The sequence below is a fragment of the Hippichthys cyanospilos genome, chromosome 4 (genome assembly GCF_059441005.1).
Source record: "Hippichthys cyanospilos isolate Australia breed blue-spotted pipefish chromosome 4, RoL_Hcya_1.0, whole genome shotgun sequence".
In the NCBI taxonomy this organism is placed as follows: domain Eukaryota; kingdom Metazoa; phylum Chordata; class Actinopteri; order Syngnathiformes; family Syngnathidae; genus Hippichthys; species Hippichthys cyanospilos.
In genome coordinates, this window is record NC_142372.1 from 7026430 (window position 1) to 7047591 (window position 21162).

General features: G+C 38.1%; 1 protein-coding gene and 1 pseudogene across 28 annotated transcripts in view; both read right to left on the reverse strand.

Annotated features, from left to right (window-relative positions):
* Positions 1 to 21162, reverse strand: part of LOC148424444 (uncharacterized) — a 196112-nt gene that overhangs the window by 141722 nt on the left and 33228 nt on the right. For all 28 annotated transcript variants that reach the window (XR_015865491.1, XR_015865490.1, XR_015865486.1 and 25 more), the window contains one exon: positions 646 to 790. The gene's annotated coding sequence lies outside the window, so the exon portion shown is untranslated. The remainder of the gene's footprint in view (positions 1 to 645; positions 791 to 21162) is intronic.
* On the reverse strand, positions 16407 to 18025 carry LOC148424445 (profilin-2 pseudogene; annotated as a pseudogene).

Sequence of the window (21162 nt, forward strand, 5' to 3'; positions counted from 1 at the left end):
AAAGTCTGGCTTGATTATCACGTCGTATTGTCGTCAAATGACTGCCTTGGATCATGACCGCTGATCTCTGAACATACGCTGACACCGTCATAAATTACAGGGTGTGCAGCTGATCCAAGAGGGATGTAAAGAAACAGCAAGCCATCTGCGGCTATGAATACAGCTGTGTTCAACCTACACGTCAAATAAGCGTCTTACAGTGCACGTCATCTCCTTTTGTGCAAATGTGAGCTGTAATTAAGGCGCTAGCATATAAAGGCTTTCCTAAAAAAGCCTAAATTCGGAATCATTATCATTGCGAAGAATTGAGTCATCGCACCCCTCACCGCATGATTATTTGGGAATCCGAAACTTGGGAGGCATGTCTAAAATTAAAATGAATATTTGCTTTATTTTAAAAGACACCGAATTAACTTATCAACATGTTTTTTTCATATATTAAAGGATACGTTCTGGTATGGATTTTTGTGTACTTACTTGTATACGACTGTTGTAAGTGGTTAGCATACATAAGGATAAAATGTCAAAATCATCTGCAAATATTTTTGGCTAACTTTTGAATGGCCGTTTTAATTGCCCAGTCAAGAAATTCTGGTAAGTTTATTTTAACTGATCATTTGTCATTTCTGGAAAAAAAAACCTCACCTGGCAAATGTCTTTGTATTCGGACCAAGGCATCAACACTTGAACAATTGGCACCATCGAGTGAGTTGAGGAGCTTCATTCAACAGAAGTAAATCTTTGTCGCCATCTTGGGCCAGGTGTAGGCTAAAAAAATCCACTTCAGATTCTACAAATGATGAAAATCAACGTAAATACATTCAAAACGCAGTGGCAAAATGGATAAATGATTTATAGGAATTAAACAGCTTTAACAACCGCCGACCAAACATCTGCGCAGACTCTTAGGTGCCTCCTTGTAAAATAATAAATAGTAGTAGTAGTCATTTCGTCATAAAACAAGTTCTTTCCGCGTCCTCGAAATGAGTAGGGAACAACACGTCCCAAATCCCCGGCGCCACATGGGGCCCGTCGGTCATCGTTTCTGGCCTTAATTTATCTCAAATCTGAGTGAATACCCGACCTCATGCAATTCTAATGCACGTGATAAGGATTTTACAACAAAGTATTCCTGTCAAGAAATCCATGGCGGTGACAGTGATGCCGGTGGCTCAAAGGACGGTTAAGAGTCTGTGCAGAGCGCCGTCGTGTAGCATTCTAAACGAGCACGCGGGGGAGATTTTGATAAATAAGAATTGAATTTAGTTCCAGCTGCGACATGTTGATTGATCAAAAAGCTCATGGCTAAGGCCTCCCTCCTCTCCAGTCTTATTTATTCTTTGTCAAATGGTTTTAAAATCAATACGAGTCTTGTGCACAAGCGTTACTGCTGCAGGCATTTGGGGAAAGTCAGCAGGAGAAGAAGGGGGTGGGCAAAAAGAAAAACACCTGCTCTCTCGGTGATTGTTACTAATTTTTCCTGTCAAACATCCCAACACAGAATAATTATTTTGCCGTATGGTTACGGGGCACGGCGCTTGATTGTGCAATCCGTTTAGATAACTTCTCAGAGGCGCCGGAAAATGAAATTGCCCCAAAGCGCAGAAATCGCAGCGGGAAGGCGATCGATCAGGTGCGCCGGCAAATCATTCGCTTTAAAGATGCTTGCGGATTTCCGACGAATCGGAATCTTTGGTTTCGGCACGGATCCTTCCCAAAAATGGGCTGAGCTTTAAATTCCCATTGGTGTGAAGATATGTCCGCACAGGGTCCAAACTCTGCTAGGAATAGTGGAAAAACATGAGTATGTTTCACCCCTGCCAATATTAATAGAAATACCAAATATTCTCAGTCAAAAGTTTGGAAACACCGCATGAAGCTCATTAAATTAAGGTTATTACCTGTTGATACTTCACTGCTGAAAAAACTGAGAGATGATATAGGTTTCTTGTTAAACGATGACATCTTCGAGCCTTACACCTAAGTGCTGATTTTATTCGTCACGTGCATTTGTTTCCCTTATCTTTGCGAGGAAAAGTAGCGGTGGGTCTGTTTTCAAACCAAGAACTGTTCTAAGCCACTTCAATTTGTCAAAATGTTATCCAATGTTTATTCTTGCAATATGCTGCATTTGATGGAAGTGGGAATTTTGACTTTTTCAAACGCCGACAAGGAAAAGTGCACTTGAATGCTCCTTTGAAGTGGAAGGTCTAAGTTGCAAAGTCATGAAACAAAAGGGAAGACATCAAAAAACACAAAACGTTTGTTGTATACGCAAAGAGTGCCAATCCGAGTGGAATAAATCCGACTTCTCACCTTCCTCGAATGCAGCATTTCAATCTCCGAGTTTGGATAATTGCAAGGACTCTTTGTATGCATCAAGAGATTGCTTCAGCACTTATGAGGTAGAAAATTAAAGTTCCACAACGCACCGTTAATGCATTAGTAGATGTTTCCAAACTTTTGACTGGGGCTACAAATGATTTGAAGCACGTGAAAACGCTTACCTTCATTTTAAATGTAAAATATAATTTGATTTTGTAAACAGCACACTGTAAATGCCCATATGTACATGCAGCAAATGTTCAACTACATACTAACGACCCGGGCTAAATTCAGCTCCTCCCCAATATAAAAAAGCTAATCCCTCAATCAGTTTTTATCATTTCAACACACTTTTTGGAACCGACTTAACATGGCTACTTTCCTATGGATTGGGGCTTTGGTGGCCTATTTTAGAAACTATTTTCTCCGTTTTGCATACAGGGAGCACCCTACTTCAAATTAATACAGTTCCAGCAATTCACAACGTGGAACCGGCAAGTCTACTATCGTACGAGATTGGTATTCCCAGTCATGTCTCTGAGACTCCCAATTTATTCAAGGCACATCTCAAAACTCCACAAACAGCCACAAAGGGTGTACTGCGACGCTTTAAAGATGGACACCTCACGTGCAAAATGAATCGCCGGCGCCTCGGACTGCTTGAACACCATTTGCGCATGCATGATTCTAAACATATTCATAAGAAGTCGCCGAGGTAGTTCTGCGCTGTTCCAGCACGAGTCATGCATACATTGTTCTAATGGATTCCTCTCTGAAGATGGTAAAGTAAAGAATGTGTCCCTGAACGTGCCAACCAATAAAGTAATGGGCTCCTTCTTACATGCATCTATACTAGCTGCTTTAATGTCTTTATAGTACAGGATGATAAACTTAGTCATTTTCACCAGTAAAAAGTGATTATTTTGTCTATAATTAATTTCATAGCTATGTTCTATACACAATTTTACTTGACTAAAAAAAAATGTTTCCACTTGGTGTCAACTCAAATTTACATCACATGCTCAAGGCTCAGGTGAGAACCCATCACGGCTCACCTGTTTTCAAAGTCATGTGACATTCACAAGTTGGGCTGTGATTGGTTGTTACCTGAGTCCTGACTACATATGATGTAATCTTCATTCGACAAGCGGTAAAATACTGTACGTTTTTATAGACATTCATTGCCAAGGAAAAATAATTACCGTGTTTTCCGCACTATAAGGCGCACCGGATTATAAGGTGCACCCCGAATTAATGACATATTTTAAAACTTTTGCCATATATAAGGCGCACCGGATAATAAGGCGCACCCTCAATTATGACATATTTTAAAACTTTTTCAATCACAATTTAGTAATCCCCAAAGTAATAACAATAATAACTCAAATAATAACTCTAAATAGCATAATAACTCAATGGCAATATGACCAACCTTGTTCAACTGTAAACACACAAAAGAAACAGGTAAAGCTTACTTTATCACTTCATTCCCCATCTACGAATCCCAATCTCAATATTGATCCATATATAAGGCGCACCTGATTATAAGGCGCACCATCAGCTTTTTAAAAAAAAATTAAGGCTTTTAGGTGCGCCTTATAGTGCGGAAATTACGGTAAGTTATAAAGTTATCTCCTAAATTAAGTACTCAGGTATTAAAGTAATGATTAACGAATAAAGTCATTGATTAAAAATTACCTCAAATAATTGAATACTTTAATATTAATTCATTTAGTATTAGCCATTTTCAGAAACCCTGTCGGCAAAAAGTTGAAAAAAAGTATCAAAAAGATTGAATGTCTGGACTCTGGGACTTTGGGGTAGAATGGGTTAAACAAGCCAACATTCAGAGCACTAAGAAAGATTAATTTATAAAAAAGATACAAATGTGTGTTGAATCCCAGTCTTCTAAATTATATTAAGAAATTTGCTGAGAGTAAGATTTTCATTTATTGAATTCTAAAGAGTTCCTCATCCTTTTGCAATAGTTTGGACGTCCAAAGTGTAAAAAAGACAAAGACACCTCACACACAAGTTTGGCCGGGTCAAAGTCTTTAAAGGTTGAAAGCAAATCACCTTAACTATTCTCGACTCCTGCGGTAACTTAAACAGATGTTTTATTTTGACAACAAAGCGTTCAATGTGTTTGTATCGACGTCGTCATTTCTCCAGGCGACTCGGAGAGCAGATAGCAGATATGTCGGGAATCATGTTTCATCTGTCTCTAAGGTTTATAAGTAGATTACCTTTTGTAATTCGTTTTGTTACGCCAGTCAATAAGCATCCGATGCAAATGTGCTTCATTTGTATTTGAATTGATGTCCTGTCCCCATTAACTTATGCCTCTAATGCATTCTGGTACATTAGTAAATAGACCTGCCGGATTAATCATTAGTTCATTGGGATCATTTGCTTCCCCCCTGCTTAATTGAATCTCTGACATTGGTAATAAGGGCGGACTTCACCTGCCTCCCCGGACACTCGAAAACAAAGTAAGAGTAATCTTATACTTGTTTGTTTCATTTTTACTTTGACATTTTTTTAAGAAAAGTAGCTCGTGTTAGAGAACTGATCAATAGTTTCTCTCAAGTTGTGATTTATGTCGTGATTGTCTCTTGGTTTAATTGCTGTTCTAAATTCTACCTGTTTGGCCTGTTTCAATGCGACGCTTGCTTATCTCGCCCTCTCACACTGACCCCGGTAATAAATGGCCCTCGCGGTCTCCGGAATAAAACCTGTTAAATAGGCCCAGCGCACATTATTTATTCAGTTGTAATTAATCGCAAGGATACCTGGATTGAATTCAACCAAGAAGGGTCTTTTTAAAAAAGGGACCTTTTGTGTCCTGCGGGAAGGTTAGCGAAGGTAACAAAACAACCTCCAAAGTGCTGCTCGCTGTCTTTTTAGTTCATAGAGTTACGGTGTATCATTCACACAGATAATCCTCAATTAATGGTCCGATTCAGTTCATTCTGAAAAATAAAAATGTTCCTTTCGTGCTTAATATAGGACAAATTGGGGCGCTATGCTAACACAAAGTGATTTGGAGATATGTTTTTTCAGGGTGGATACTGATACCAATGATTAATAGTCAATGAGGAACAAATGATGTGCACCCCTGGCGATACTTCACTGAACTCAGAAAGACGTTAGAAAAAGACTACGCTGGATTTAAATTAGCAAAAGTTGGTAACGAATGCCTTTTCTTGCGAAACAAATCAGTGTCCCACACTGAGGAGACAAAAGATTGTCTACTAAATGATCAAGTTTGAGTGTGTTTAGCAGGCGCAAAAAACAGAAGGGATTTATACGTTTTTTGTGTTTCCCAGCAAGGCTAAAAATTTTTGTAGCGTCGTACTTTCAAATCTTCCTACTTTCCAGACAATGAGATTATTGCAACCATTGAACATGCTAGTCTTAAATGGGCATATTGTAAACATGGTTGCCAGCTGCCATACAGGAGGCGGGAATTTCCCACACTCCCGGGTGCCAGGCAAAGACCCCAACTTGGAGGTGGGGGGATGGGACCACCCGCCACAGGCGACAGGACCATCCTCCCAGGAGGGAGTCTGAAGAAATGATAAAAATACCCTTCCAGTGTTTCGGGTGAAGGCCCATTTTGTAATCCCGGCTTTGTTCTTGTGCGCAGCCCGACATGAAAGAGCACTTCTGCCGATTGCTTCTCCCCGGCACACCAACTTATCAATAAGTGCTGCGCTCTTAACCATCGGCTTACACTAGAGGAGAATATTCTGTAATTTGAGGAAAATCCATCCATCCCCTCATCCCTAAAGTGATGACACCTTCGCTCGCTTATCTAATGCTATCTAGTAAGTGAGTCCTTTGTAAGAAGGGGAGAGTTCTATATATTCCATTTGATGTTTTCGATCTAGAATTGATCACAAGAGGAAAGACTCCCATTCCTGAAAGTAGGATTATTGGCTCGGTGGGCTCAAAGATCCTCCGCAAGCCTTGTAAAGTGCGCTGCCTTCTGGCTGCCGCTGAACTGCTTATGAACCCGTCAAAAGAGCACCTGGCTACATATTCATGAGGCGCAAGGTGCTTGACGAGGGTCCTCTTCCCACAGATACCTGGGCTTCCCCCACACCCATGAGAACACCACCACTTTTCCAGGAAATCTCATCCTCCAGCATCTCCTCGGAGGAACAAACTCACAGGATCATCCAGAACAAGGTGGAATTGGAGACTACCATTAGAAAGATCACATGCTATAATTGCGTGCCGTTGCCATGTATTCTCTAGAGTTTACGCTTTGTGAGAAAGAGGAGAAGTTGCTCAGTGCAAATGCACAGAAAGCAGTATCCAAGGACTGATCACACACGTTAATTATACGTAAAATGATCAAACCAAATTTACAAATTATCCTATTCTCCGAACCAAAACCAATGTTATTGTGCGACTTTGTTACACTCTCCGCTTGAGCGACTGTTGGACCATTTCCTGCTGACACCGTAAGAGGAAGAATTGGTACAATATGTAAGCTAGCAGCGATGAACCAATTAGAGAACATTACTTAATATGTACAGTTCATACGCTAGCAGTGATAAACAAATCATAGAACATTACATAATACAAACAGCACTGCGCTAGCAGCGATAAACTAATCGTAGAACATTACGTATTACGTACAATACACACTGAGAGCGATAAACCATTCAGAGTACATTATGTACGTTTCCATTTATTATAATGCACCCTAAGTATGCGTTAAGTATGGAAATAGATCCCATAATTGAGACAGCACCTAATAATACTTTGATTTGTATGGTGCGGGAAATATGGTGAACAAATCTAACCTAGGGGAAATGAGTAATTATGCCAAAACACAGTATTTTTTTTTCTGGTGTCTTTCCATTACAGAATCATATCACACCTAACACTAGTAGTCCTTAGCACCCAAAGTAAGGCCAGATATCGTACCGATACCAAGGATCTGTATCGGTATTCAAACATAACCTTCTAAAAACAGACATTTTGTGCTGCTTGGTTGAAGTGGCGCAAGAATGACATTTTACTCTCAAGTTGCAAATTTGGTTCATGGCATTTTTTTTCCAAACGTGGCAAGAAATCTGATTATCTATTGGGTATCTTCCTAAATGTAAAAGCACAGATTGGATGCAATATTTAAATCATTGAAATACTGTACACTTACTGGTGACCTAGTTTGGGTCACTTGAAATTTACTGTCAAATAAAAAAAAAAAAAAGAATCAGAATTGATGAATAAAAGCTTTAGATCTTGTGCCGGTTGAAAGCATATTTGAATGGGGCTTTATGTGTTTACTTTCATGGCTGCTTGGAAGCTTTGAGCTCATCGAGGAGTCGCTGATGAGCGAGCGGGGGGCAGCAGCATGCTTGAACTGTAATTGATAATGTAAAGGCAGATGGGGGTCTCCGGGGAGATGGAAAGAATCCAAGCAGATGGCCAAATTGCCGCTTATTTATGTGGAGCGGAGGGCTCGGCCCCCGGTCCACATGCTATGATGGCTCATTATAGGGCTGTGTGCGTAAAGCCCAATATGCTTTTAAACGCGGGGACGGCCGACAAGCAAATGTCGCCGTATTTCAATGTTGTTCTAAGGCTGAGGGCGAACAACCTGTGCTCTGGCGAATCCAATTAAAACATCTCACACCCCTCCTCAGCTTCTATCTGCACTCGACATGACTACACAGAACCTATGAAGCCCAACGATCGATATCCAACCAGTTGAAATTTGCAGGAAACGGGCATTTTTGCAACTATATTTTTAGATGGATTTTATTGAGCAACTCCAGATATCAGTTTTATTTCTAACCCCTCTGCTGGAAAATTAACAATAGAATACAATACAACAATACGTTTTGCAAAGGGGTCGATTTAACACAATTCAGCAATACACTGCTTATTTTACAAATGTTTTGCTCTTAATTTGAAAAGAAAAATGTTCTGTTCCTAAAAAAAAAAAAGGGAAATTAGATTTCTTAAAGCTGCAAAAACCCTATTAGAATATCACGTACCCCTGAAGTGCCTTTACGTAGCACCAGGGGTAAGTGTACTCTGCATTTGAAAAAGTCTGCTTTAAAAGACAAGAATCATGTTTTTTGTTTATGTTCCTTGCAAGACTTTCGAACTAGAGCAGTCAGCGCTACCTGTCAGCATGGAACCCTGTACACCAAAGTAGAACGTAAAACAGACAAAAATTATATAATTCATCGAGAGAAATAGGACAACGGTAGTGCAGTAGGGCAGCGTTTGTCGCGCTTTGATGACATCCATTAATTTTCTTCGATCAGCTACAGCGGGCCGACACAGACGGATTGGTTAATATGGTCGAGGCCAATTTAATCGCCGCCGCTCCACCCAGTTCCTGGGTTAACTCCATTAATGTCACCTCGGAGCAGCCATTTCATATTTACAAAGACTCTTTCATCTCACCGTGTTGTAATTGGTCTCCTAATGTGAGCTGGGCCCACTGACGGCGAGGGCCATCCATCCGACTGAAATTACGCCACACGCTCGCCATCTCATAAAAGGCCCTTCAATACTAACCGGCTTTGCACCGAGTTGTGTAGTATCGTGAAGCAGCTGCTCCTGATCATTTGCCCGCTTTGGTTCAAAAAAATAAAAATAAAAAAAGAGTGACACTGGGGGCATCTTTACATGGTAAAAATATTTTTTTCAGCAAGTGTTTGTATGAAAAGCAGGAAGGAAGAGGAAGGAAGATTATTAGGCAGGCCGATTATCAGCGCCGACATTTGCCATTTAGAAAAGTATTGACATCTGCCTTTTAATATTTTTATTTTATTTAAAATTTCACAAAACTTTTTAAGAGACGCTGATGACCCCGGGAACTCCTTGAACCTTTAGTTTCAGTTATAAATTAGAACACAAACTAAAAAAATGGTCAAAAAAAGGGTTGTGCCATGTTGAACTTTGACATGTTGTCACCATCTGGGTGAAATTTCGGCTCCCTGGCATCTTATTTCAATAATTTTCTAATGATGTGAAATGGCTTGGATTTAAATATCAAAGAATTGGAAAAAATTCTGCACAAGCATTAAAATTAAAAAAAAAAAAATTCTAAATGTATAATTTGGGCACGTACTAATGCCAATACGTGGCCTTATTTCAAGGTATCAATACCCTTTCCCTTGGAGTAGTTTACGATCACAAATTAGAACTCAGAAGAAAAAAAATGCTATACTGTATTGCAATTAGTAGTTCTTTATTTAAAATGGTGCCTTGGTTGTTTTTTGAGTGAAATTCGATTTATCAAACGTACCAGTGGTATCGGGACTTCATACCAGTACTTGGTATTATATCGGCGATTTGTGTCGGTCAGAGAAAAAAAGTGGTATGGAACATCCTTACTGAAAGATCCTTCAACAAAGTTGTATTTAATATTCTTTTGTCGTTTAACTGAAAATGAATTTTGTCTCAAAATATTAGTTATCACCTCCTTGACTGTGAATTTATCTACGTCATATAAACCTCAGTAGTCTATCTTCAGATCTAGGCCTGTTTATGATCTACTCTTATACATGTTAATTGCACGCCTTTTGAAAACTCTAAACTAAAACGTATCCCCATATAATCCAAGGATCTCTTGAATTAGCATTTCTGAAAATTTCCGAGAAATGATTTTTGCAATGCAGACATCTAATAAGATAATAAAAAAAAACACCGAATCAGAATTTTTCAGTACGAAAGGGAAAAGCAGCAACTGAGTGTACAATGCTGTTGAGCGCTGAATGAGGCATTTATGTGGATGAAGAAAAACAAGAGCATAAATGTGTCATTAAACGAGGAATGTGCAACACCTCCCCGGGCCTCCCATATTTCACATTCCACACTAACACCAGTTAATATTAATATTTGCTTTTCATTTTAAGCTGCAGGGCAACTCGGCGCTAGTCAAGAAGACTGAAATGAGGTGAGTATTAAGCATGGCCAATGGGGCATTCATACCAGATGTTGCGCTTGATAAATATACTGTAAAAATTGCCAAGTTTAGTGAAGAAACGGCTTTTTCCATCCAAACATTAAAGCAGTTAAAGATGTCCCATTTTTTACACCCGAGTTACCAGATTTTGAGGATGTGCCGATTCCTCAGCAATTTATTAAGGACGGAATAAAATGATATCAAAATCTTGTCTTTGTTTATTCTTCTTTTTTTCAATTAAAAAAGCAAAAAAAAGTTGGCAAAAAAATGTAAACGTTCTCCTATCGGCTGGGTTTACTTTCGCTGTTTCCAGATATGTTGACATGTTATGTAAAGTACACATAGTGTAGGTATAAATTTTATTTTAGCTAAGCTGTGGTATTCTAGCCCCTAAAAATTGAAGAAAAAAAAAACTATAAAATAAAATGTTCTAAATCACGATCTTTTTTCTCTGTTCTGATCAACTGAAAATATATTAGCTTTTCTAGAATTAGCATTTCTTGAATTAGTGTATTTCTGAAAATTTCTGAGAAATGATTTGTGCAATGCAGACATCGATTAAGATGTCAGCTGAAAATGTTGTGATCGGGACCGATTTCTGATCAAGTGATAAATGTTATAATTACTCCGTTTTGCATTCGGTCTATTCTTAAAGGGAAGCTAAACTGAGCTAGTCATTTTCAACAATAAAACATATTGTGTCTATAGTTGATTGGATATGTTTCATGTACAATTAATAGCTCTAAAAATACATTTTCCCACTTGCTGTCACCTCAAAATGATGTCACATGTGTTCAAGGATTAGATATCCAATCAACGTTCTGGGTTTGGTCATGTGACATTCACAAGCTCTGCTGCGATTGGTCATTATCTGGGCCTTGAGCACATGTGATGAAAATGTATTTTTAAAGACATTAAAGGTATTATCAAAGTACAATAACAGACAAAACAGTAACATTTTACTGCTGAAAACATCTAAATAAATTTAGCATTCTTTGTTTTTCCGCAAAGTAGAACTACTTTTTTCTCATGACAACACCACTGCCTTGTAAAAGCTTTACTTTCTTTTCACGCATCATCATGGCTGTTCTTGTAACTTGAATGATATTGCCACTTACAAACACGACACGTTTCCTCGTTGAGTGGCTGCGTACATGCAAGCATAACGTATAATGATTTCCTTTTTCTATTGGTTAAAGAAAAAGCATACTTTTCAATAGTAGCCCTGGGGAAAAGGAAATAAACCACTTGCGCGCGGAGAATAAAGAGCAATCATGGAGCAAAACATGCAGGATGGAGAATGTAGCGCCATGGTCGCAGAGAATGCTCATGAAACAATAAAAAGGTAATTTGAGCGCTAGAAAGACGACGCAGTTGCTGCTAGCATCCCAGCGTCGTTATCGGGCCATTTTGCGTCAATCAGAAATCCTTTCTAATCTTATGTAAAGTGAAATCCCAGCCAGGCATGTATTTTGCACATGAAACAAATAGAGGGGGAAAAAATAAGGTCACAATTCCGAGCAGCACTTCAAACGCCGTTCGAAAATTCGCCTTTAAGTGTTGTCAGTTGTCTGCACTCAATTTGGCTAATAACTGGCTCGCTAAGAAACCCACCAATCTGGAAGCAATTTGCCAAGCTCCCGCCAAGTTTTCTTTTTCCTCTTGACAAAAGTTATTTTAACTATTGACCTTTCCGGGAGTTGAACGGCATTTTGGGATGCCACCGCCACTCGCAAAACGGAACTTTTTAATTTGGCGCGGCAGCGTTGTTGTTCCAGGCCGGCCGCCACGGTTAAGAGTTTTTCGACCATTTCACACCAAAGTTTCAGCGCATTATTTCCACGCGGCATCACTGTTTTGCGCCATCAATTCTCCAAAATATTATGATTGGCGCAGTCTGGATTTGAGTAATGGTTGAGGAAAAGTGTCATTTAGGCCTGTGGAATTCACAATTGACATTCTTAAGGTCCATTCACTGCTCTGTAAAATGTACGGTGCCTATTACTTTTACACTGCTGCACCCTGGTGGTGTTTTCACATAATTATTCAATCATATTCAACTGCATGTGGTAATTGGCAGGAAATCTTAAAATACATATATATAAAAAAAATTTAAGTCACTGGAGTTGTGCACAATTGGAAAGAATGAATTATTGAATAGCACAAAGCTAGCGGGCTATTTAGCATTTGGTAGTTTTAAATATATATATATATATATCTTGTCTTTAGATTAGTTTGACAGTAAATTTAACTGGGAGTAGCATCAACATTTTTCATGATTTCACAAGTGTTTTTTGTGAAGTGACTTGAACTGATTTTTCAAGATGGCACCCACGATTATATTTTCAACGTTACAATAATTTATTTATTTATGTAATCTTCACTTTTTTTTGTCTTGTGACGTACCCAAGATGAGCTTTGATTGGTGTTTACTTGAGCCCTGAGTACATGATGTAATTTTCAGTCAAAACCAAAGGTAAAGTTGGCGTTTTTATTTGAGTATTATTTAAACATGAAAAATGATTTAGCCATTAACAAGACAAAATATTACATTTTACTGCTTAAAAAAGTCTAAATAGGTAAACTATCCCTTTAAACAAGGTGACTTTTAAGTAAAACAACCTCTTCATCCCACTCCCACTAAACATTTTAAAATCAGCATTTTTTATGCTGTCTAAAAGCATCAAAAAACAATACGGTAACCTAATTATGGGTAAAGAAATAAAAATAAAGGACTAGCCCGATATTTGGATCAATTTGAGTCAACTTTCCCCCAAATCCCTTCTTTTGTACACATCAACATTAAAAATTGGGCAGTTGCGTCAAATTGACCTTAATGTTGGGTGGATCCTTTTTTACCCTATAATTGTGTTTTTGTTTGACCCAACTGAGTTTAGAGTACACTTGGTAAGGCACACAATATTCACGGCCAAAAATAGTCATAAGTTTGGAAAACTAGTGGCAAACTATATTTGTAGTCACTCTTGAAGAAAAGAAAATGAAATAAATAAATAAATCAAAGAAGTGTATAGTACTTTGAGACCTCTGCATCTTTCAGTCCACACTCATCTCTTCGTTCCCTCCGTCTTCAAAGCAATCAAGAGGCATTAACTCCAGGGGGCTTCCATTAATATTTCACCTGTTTCCAGGCCTGTTTGTGCCATACATCAATGCCCCACCTCTCCTTTTGCAGCCATACATTACAAGTATTTTCAAAATACTTCATTGTCAGTGCATGGCAGCCTCATTACTTATTAAGATAAGAAAGATGCGCTACCACAGTTCTGAGCTCCTCTAGCTGCTCTTTTCAACTCCAGCTCGGATGAGCTAAAAATAAGTCAGGTGTTTTTCTATTTCTACAGGGTGCACGTGGTTGCGGACAAAAAAAAAAAATAATAATGTAATAACTGTAATTATGGCCATGTCACATTTAGACACGACAATTAGCCAGCTGAACTTATAACACGTACAGTAAATGCTATTTAAACATCATCAGCATGATTAATCACAGTCAAGCTATGCCAACCAACATGTCAAAATGTCCAAATGGTGGAGGTTGCACGTTACCATGGCAACTGGAATATAAGGCTGTGTCCATATTGGTAATGGAAGCAATGTTGTCATATAAAATTATGAAGTTAATAGTGAGGATCTCTAGAGGTGCAGTATTTTGTGTAATACTTGATGGAATGTTTTCATGACTATTATAAGACAGAAAGAAGCCAAAAGGTCTATTTGGGGACACAAAACTTTAAGGCATGGTGGCGTCATTAAAACGCCCATCCCAGTTCAAAGGTGCAGCACCGTAATAGTTCTCTTCAGTGTTTGTTTTGGACGTTTTAAGAGTTATATATATATATATATATATATATATATATATATATATAATTTTTTTTTTTTTTTTTCCCCCAGCATGTGTATGGTCTTTTACCATAGGCTTTTCTGCTGAAGGGAGGAAGCCATTATTTGTATGCTTATTTAATTGCTGTATTTTATATTATTTAGTATTTAGGTATTGGAATATTCTGCAGAAACCAAATTTATCTCCAGAAATTTTAGTCGATGCGAGAAATTTGCACATTTGAGTGAGTATTGTTTAAAATGTGATCAGAAGAAATAAGTCAGGCTGTTAACATCAAATTGTGCAGTCATTTACATCTATGTTAGCCTATATGACAGGGGTGTCAAACTAATTTCAATCATGGGCCGCATTGTAGTTATAGTTTGTGTCAGAGAGCCATTATGACTGTCGTCAATTTTTTTTAAAGTATGATTGTCACACATTTGGAAATCAGAGGCTGCTAAAAACTGTTCAAAGGGGCTATTGGTAACAATAAATTAGCAAAACTTGATGACAACTTTCAATTTGGTATTTTATTTAGAAACTTGAAGTCAATGTTAGCATTTCGCGGGCCACATAAAATGATGTGGCGGGCCAGATCTGGCCCCCGGGCCTTGAGTTTGTTGACACCTGTGCTATATTGAGTAGTTTGTGTTAGAACTCCATTAAAAAAAACATTTATCTACTGCTGTTTTGGTTAGCAACAGAGTGCAAATGGACTCTAATGCGTGGATGTATAAGTCTTTGTAGTAAGTGGGTAATTTTCATGGGTACTGTATCACACAAAGTGGAGACTTCAGGGGAATGTAATAAGTCATAATAAATATGAAAATTCCACTCTGATATACCTTTTAAAATACTCCACCAAATATCACCAAGAACCAAAGAAAAGACATCTCACGTTTTTGCGAACAAAATGTGACACGAGATGTTAGACTATGAATAACATATGTATATTTAAATAACGCTGCTTAAGTGGAGTTTCTGAGCTCTGAAAATGACAAAAAAGGGAGACATTGTAACGATTATGATCATTTAGATTCTTTGAATCATTTTGAAGTGTCTTGAAATGACCACTTTCACTTTTTCAGTAACATAAATCCGCATGTAATTGATGCTTTTTGAAATGCATTGAGAAATGCAAATTACCAACCTTTAACCTACCAATCGACTTTTGATTACGCTCAATGAGTCAAGTTGTAAATAATGTTCATGAATTTTGCATACTGCTTACCCTCTCCAGGGTCATAGATTTGTCGGCGATTTTAACGTTTTAATGATTGCTTTTAAAACTTTGAAAGTTTACGAAAATAAAAACTCCTTGATAAAGACAAAGCATGTGATGTCACATCTAGCATAGGTAGATGAATGACTCAGTGAGGGGTGTATTTTTCAAAGCAGCCTCAAAGCGGAAACTTTTGCAGTCTTTTAATAGCTAACATACGTGCCTAGGGGGAGGTCCAAGTCCTGCAAGTGTTCTTGTGTTGCTATGGGGCATCACATATATGTGCACGCTATTCGTCATCACAGTACCCATGACAAGTGTTCCGTGTTCAATAATGAAGTGAGCTACACAGCAGCACACATCCATCAGAAATCTCTCATGGGACCAAACGCTCAGTACAGTACAGTTGCCATCATTCATACCATGCTAAGCTAACACACTAGCGGCTATATACATACATTTTCTCGACAGTTGAATTCAACTTTTTATTGTGGATGCAGAATACTAACGGCTTTTGAACTACTACACTCATTTACCACCGGATAAGAATTAAAATAGTTCGAAATAAGGATAAGCCATATGGCTAACTGGTAGTTAATGTTGTCCATGTTAAAATTTAAGGAAGTTTTGACATTCGAAATACTTTGACATTTTTAAAAGCTGGCAAAAACGAGCCTGTTTCCATCTCAGAATAAATGAATGGCTATGTTTTGTTTTGTTTCTTGAGAAAAAAATTCCCGGGCCACAGTCATGGTCATGGTCACAACATAAATTTTGGCATTGTATTTTCTTTGGCTTCATACAACTTGGATAAAAAGTTTTCCGCATGTCCTCCTCAATACTTCAAAATAAGCACAATAGGTCGACAAGAAGTCATTTTAACAATAACACCTTTGCCAATTTCCTGACATATTACCGACCAAAATATTACTGACCAAACCAGCAAATAAATCATTAAAGAAAATGTTTCAACACTGTCAATTTGAAAAATAAGAAATATCTGATCTCCAGCCAATCACTTTAGCATGTGTGCTGCCTCATATTTAACACATTTGTATGAATGACCAAAAAACTTGTCCCATACTTGGTCTTATTTGAAAAACAAAGACACTTTAGATTGTTTGAAATCAGTGATATCTATTGTCTGACAAAATGGCAGTTTTTGACAAATTAGGTACTTTACAGGAGCTGGCAAAAATAAGAACAGAAATAATTGCCCGAGCTGGAAATTGTGGAATGACTGTTGATTTTAGATCTTGCATGCAACAACAGTAAGACTGTTTCCTAATTACTAATAGAGACAAATTACATGGGTGAAGGGGAAGACAGTCAAAAGATACCCACAGAGCCGCTCCTCCATGAAGAAGTTGAAGCTAATGCTTGCATAGTGGGTCTTGTCTGTCAACGGGGCACCATAGTAAAATTTTCAACTGGTTGGCATTCATTTTGTTCATTCGTTGAGTGACTTCCTTTGTCATCATCTTATTTTGGCTTCGGATCTAATTTAAAAAGCTTAGGACGGAGGAGAAAAAAAAACTAACAAGGGGTAGGAAGTGGTTGACAGATCGGTGGGTAGGTCTCGTTAGTATCCAGACTTCCTCAGGTAGTCAGCCATCCCGTACGCTAGCTTGTTGAGCACCCCTCCGTGGGTATCTGCCTTTCCCATAACCAAAACCAAGACTTTGTCCGTTCTGGCAACAGAAATGTTGAAAGTGGGGCCGCCATCTGGATTCTTCGTCCGAAAGTCCATTGTCCAATCTCCTTCGACATTGAGGCTATCTCTGAGTACAGAGCATTTCTTACTGCCTAATGTCAGCCCTTGGGTGTAGAAAGAATCACGTTCCTTTCCCACCATCACGTCGATTTCAGCGGGTGTGATGTTAGCAAATGTGCCACCGCTTAGCGACGCCCAGACATATTTGGCGTCACCGTATCCAACAATGGCCGCATCCTGACAGGTGCCTGCCTCCATCAGCGTCTCCACGTAACTTTGCCAGGACATTTTTTTTTTTTTTCTGAAGATGAATCCAAGACAAGGATGCAGGGTCAAAAAACTTCACAGATGCTACCTTGCACTCCTCAAGTAGCTAGCTTTCTTACCTAGAGAAGCTACTGTAGCCACAGGAAGGAACTGGGTGTTGTTCTGACAAAAATCCGTCCACAAACAATTGCTTTTAAATGCAATCCTTGATTTGTGTCATATTGTGTGACATCACTCAGCTATGAGGTCATGTGGCATCACAGGGCTGTGTGTTGTCATTATGTTGCTTACTTACCAGCGTCGAAAGCCACTTTTTGCCACCTACGCTTCATGGGGTAGGAGCTTGTGTTTCTATTGTGGGATTTGGTGCAATGTTGTAGTCTAACAATTTACATTAATACATCACTCCATTATAATCGAAAGTGATAATAGACAGTAACCAAATATGCAGCATGGATGGATTTATAATATTCACACATCAAATATCGATAAACATATAAACAAGAAACTTAAATTCTTTACTTTTACGTCATACAGGAACTCAAAACTTCTTCCCGCTTCCGTGTCAATGAATCATGGGAAATAAAGACAGACCAAACAGTGTTGTGGCAGCACGTTCCCACTCTGAGAGAGAGGTATGTTGTGCCAATTGACGTGTGGTTTTATGAAAGAGGTTCTGAAAAATAAATGCTCAAGGAAAATGTACAAAAAAGTGTTTCAATTTGGACACTGGGTGGGCACCCACGTGATCTCCTACATGAGAGAAGTTGAAAACTCACAAAGAAAAGCCATGATGTCATGTCAAATCCGAAAGCGCTGTGTGCTAACTGCTAAACTGTAAATAAAGTAAAATTTTAAAAAAATACAAGAGTGATTGCTTGTAATACAACACTAGAGTCTGGTAATGGCCCTGATGGCCATTCTTGCCCATTGTGAATCTCTTTGGGCCAAGTGAAGGATTTTACCTGCGCTAAGCATCAGCATGATGAAGCTAAATGCTAATGCTAACAAAAACGCCGGTGTAGTGTTCCACTTTCTGCCACATAAAGTGATCACAAAAGCATGGGAACTCCTCAATTCCGCTTTTAAGGTGCAGTGGTCATCCGGGCTTTTCTCGTAAAAGTAAGGATTTTTGTCTATTGTTTATGAACAGCGGACTAATGGGTTTGATCCTATTAATTTTTTTTAATGCTTCATAAAATCACCTTTTGACACGACTGCCGTAGTCGATTCTCTTTTGACCAAACAACGCACGGCAAAGTAGAGCCACTAAATCGCCTCTGTAGTGTTAATGGAGCCTGAAGAGTTTCACACGGATGTATCTGCGCCAGAGTTCCCACGACAGCCCCGGGGGCTGCCCATTCATCTCTGTCTTTTTGCCAAATTTGATTTTAAATATTAATCATGGTGGCCATACATCTTGGCTCTGAACAAATTGCCAAGCAAAAGTGCAATTGTCTGCGAAAAGGCGCAGAAAGAAGGATGGAGGCTTGGCGGGGAACATCAATGTTTCATTTGTTAAAATGTACAAGCCACGACAGCATTTTACTGATGACGCAAGTGTCAAACTCTTTTATCCTTCTTGAGAAGTAACAGCAGATTTTTGAAATTATCTTACTAAACTGTTAAAGGGTCACTATTACACTTGGATAATATATATGTTCTTCAATTTCTTTCAAGGTTAGCTATTACTGCATGTAAGGTAAGTAGAGGGCAAATCCTGGAGTAACTTAAGTATTAATACTAAAAATGATGCGTGAAAAATTTGGGGATGGCCAAGGGAAAATTGAAAGAATAGAGAATTACCACGAATTCAATTAAATTTAAAGGAAAATAATATATTGTGGTTACTTGTACAGACAGTGCAGGTTGCTGTTCTAGTTAAAATGATAAAGAAACAAACAAAACGCAAAGTTGTGTTTATTTACAGTCTTAATAAATGGAATAACTATGGAAGAGAATTGAAAATGTGCAAATTATTCTCTGTCTTCAATAAAGCATGGACAATGATCCTTTATGTAACTAAAGAAAGCAAAATTAATACTGATAATCAACATTAAAACAATTATTCACTTATCAAAAGCATCACATGTACAGGATGCACATTACACAGCCAAAAAATCTAAATGTTCAATTGAACAGTGCTGAGAAAGAAAGTTTACACACTTTTTCTTCTGCACATAATTCTAAACTGAAAACAATATACTTTATAGTAGAACATTTACTGCACTCGCAATTGAGACTAATGACAGACATTTCCCGGAAAGCAAAAAGATGACACACGGCACACCTGAGGACAGGGGGAAAAAATCGTATTTTACCTCAGACAATTTAATAATAAGTCAATAAATACTGTGCCACACATCATTGCTGTGCTTCAGGGGCATTACATCAACTACAACACTCTCGAAATACATACATTACTGTTTACTGTACTTGAATATTTTTCAACAACCGTGCAGCGGGACAGCAGGGTTCCGCGAGATATAGTCGTGTGTGCCGTGGGAAAATGACCCAATTTCATGTATTTTTTTGTTGTTTTTTCAAATATATTTTGGAAATGACTTGCTGTGAGCTTTAAGAGTTTTTGTAATAAATACTCTCTGCCACTGGAAGACAAGATTTTAAGGGGTGTTAAATATTTTATTTCTGTTGATAAAACTAAAATCACTCTACCTTGTTGATATAGGCTGCAGAATTTTAAATTTTAGAATTTTTAGCAGGTGGTTTGCAAAAAGATTTAACATAATAGCAATTTTTTGAGCGACCAACTAAAAACCTGAATAAATACAAAATAAATGAAATGAATACATAAATAAGGCTTACTATTAAAAAACATGTATGATTGAATGGAGGAAATTTGCACAAATTGTATTTATTTATTTTTAATGCGTGCAAGAGTAATTAATTTAAGCTTATATAGAGTAAAATAATTATATAAAATAATCTTGCAAAATAAAAGTATTACAAAGAAATTGTCATACTAAAACAATGTGTCAGTTTTACAGACAATACAGAATAGTGTGACAATAATTGTCACATCTATTAGAATAGCTCGCTTAGTTTCTTACTGATAGAAGGCTGGTTCCGTAAAATAAACTGCATCAATAATTAATTATTTAAAACCGTAACTTAGCTCTAAGTGTATCCTCGACCAAGTTGCAGCTCTTCAGCATGATCACGCGATGGCGGTATTGTACAGTGATACATTTTGTTCAACATTAGGAAGTGACTCAATTTAAATTTGAGGTCACTGGGTGGATGCATCTTTTTACGTAGGTGCTTATGTTGTATTCAATTATTTCATTTAACTCATTTAAGTTTCCTGATGTTTCATACACTGGTCAATTTTATAATAATATTATTCTGACCTAATGGGCACGTCTCACATGCAGATTGGCTTCCACTAGATGGCAGTACTGTAACACTACTCCGCCACTTCCACCTTTGAAACCAGCACAACTTGCCCTCATATGCAGTTAAGATCAATCAGCAATCAATTATTATAGCATGTCACAGATAGCTGAACTATCAACATGGAGCTTTTAGTGCATTACTTACTCCATAATCATAAGTATCACATTTGCAACTCAATAAGGGAGGTTGAAATGTAGCCTTTTGGGTCATAGATCTGCATAAATTTACCTTCATTGGTGCAGTCATTGAATGCATGATGTCCACATATCTTGCCAGTCATCAGCGCACCCGCAGTACCTCATTTCAGCCAGCGTCGAATGATTAATTCACAATGTGTGTTTTGCTTTTTGTCTGAAAGATGGACTATGGCTGGACTTATGCTGCATGTTACAACTGACAAAAATCAGTTTCCAAAGCCAATACTGGCTTAT